Raw genomic sequence first — 1,880 nt, 5'->3', positions numbered from 1 at the left:
GGTTTAAATGGAATATTTTGGAAAGAAAACAAAACATTCCTGTTTGGGTTTTTTTGGTTGGTTTTTTTTTGCCATTCGAAGCATATTCTGCCAAGTTACAGAATCACAGAATCATTAAAGGTGGAAAAGCCCTCTAAGATCATCCAGTCCAACCATTAACCAGCACTAAACCACGTCCCACAGCGCCACATCCACGTGTTTCTGGAACTCTTCCAGGGGCTGTGACTCCACCACTCCTCTGGCTCTCCCATTCCAGAGCTTGACCATCCTCTCAGTGCAGGAATTTTCCCTGTTATCCAACCTAAACCCCTTCCCAGCACAACCTGGGGCCATTTCCTCTTGTCCTAAATGAATCCATAAAAATCCACATACGGGATGAAGTAAAAACTAAAGTCACCTCTGATGAACACAAAGCCACGGGAATGCAGTTTTTTCTCTGGAAAACATAAAAAATATTCCTCTTTCTCACCTCCATCCCTGCTCTGGGATCACACCTACCCCTGGGAAGGGGCTCAGCAGCATCTCCCCCCTGGTCCCTGCTCAGTCTCCCACCCTCCAGCCTCACATCTTATTTATTTTCCTCGTAGGTGGAGAGCTGTGACTCAGTGGTGAATCTTGGTTTCAAGGATCACACAATACTTTACCAGCCAGTTTCAATGAACCAGAAATAAAAATTATAAAAAAAAAAACAAATAAAAAAATTTGGGAATTTCCCTTCTCCTTCCCATCTGTGATGACTATGGAGAGTGCAGAGTCCTGCCTTTGGAAAGGCTGACTGACACCCACAGCTCAGGGCTTGGAGCTGTGCAGGATTTTGGAAACCTTCACACACACAGAGAAGGCAATTCAACGTTTTTCTTGGAAAGTTTGCCTTGCAGGATGCCAAGTGCAAGGTAAATATCTCAGGCTTCATTCACTCAGCACGGAGTGCCACTCAGGGATAACATTAGCAGGAGTTTGTCAGCACATAATACAATCTTCCTGCCAATAAACAGGAGACAAAAGGTGACACTCCAAGGTCAGCGTGTTGGGTGACAGTGAAAATGGGGGGTGAGATGGGTTTGGTTGGTTGTACTTTAACATGTAAACCAAGGGACAGCTGCTCCTGCAGTGCAGTGTAATAATACATATATTACATCCCCCCTGGTGTTGTTCCTGCTGTATAAAAGCCTGCAACGGGATGGACAACCTTGGGAGCAACTGGGAAGAGACACAGGGAGGTGCTGGGCTGAACTCCCAGCCCAACTATAAAAGGATCTTTGATCTCTCCTCAGATGGCTCAGCACAAAAGCTGCCGTTCATCCTCCCCACATTCCTGCTGTCCACGCCGCCTCCCTCCCGCCCGGAGACAACGGGGACATTTAAGGATGCTTCAGGTTCGCTTTGTTTGTGGTTGGATGCTCGGGGAGCTTTGGGGGTGACGCCAGCAGTGATGCTGCTCCCTGTCCTGCACTCCCTGGCTGGCTGTGACCGAGCAGTGGGAGCTGCCCTGGGCACAGTTTTGCTCTTTCTGGGCCCACTGGAAGGAGAGTTGAGATGCTCAACCCACAGGAGGGGTCTCGGGGCAGGCCAGGGCTGGGGGATTTAAAATAAGGGAGCAACGTGGCAAAACAACCAGGGGAGGGCTCCTCGGGTCTCGTTCTGCCTCCAGTTTGACTGAAGTTGGTCCCCTCAGCCCTGCCAGCACCCTGCTGCCTCTGTCCCAGCCTCCACTGCCTCCAGATGCCAAACAAATGAGTCTTCCCAGCTCTCTGCAGGGTTTGGTGGTTTTTTTTTTTCCCCTCTTGAGTTTCTCCCAGGCTCTGCTGGAGCGTGTGGCAGCATGTTTGGGACTGAGCTGACAGGAAATAAGCTGTCTTTTTTCCATGCTCTTGGCTGGG

Source organism: Manacus vitellinus, unplaced genomic scaffold (assembly GCF_001715985.3).
Source record: "Manacus vitellinus isolate BGI_N305 unplaced genomic scaffold, ASM171598v3 scaffold_47_pilon, whole genome shotgun sequence".
Classification (NCBI taxonomy): Eukaryota; Metazoa; Chordata; class Aves; order Passeriformes; family Pipridae; genus Manacus; species Manacus vitellinus.
This window is presented reverse-complemented; position numbering follows the sequence as displayed.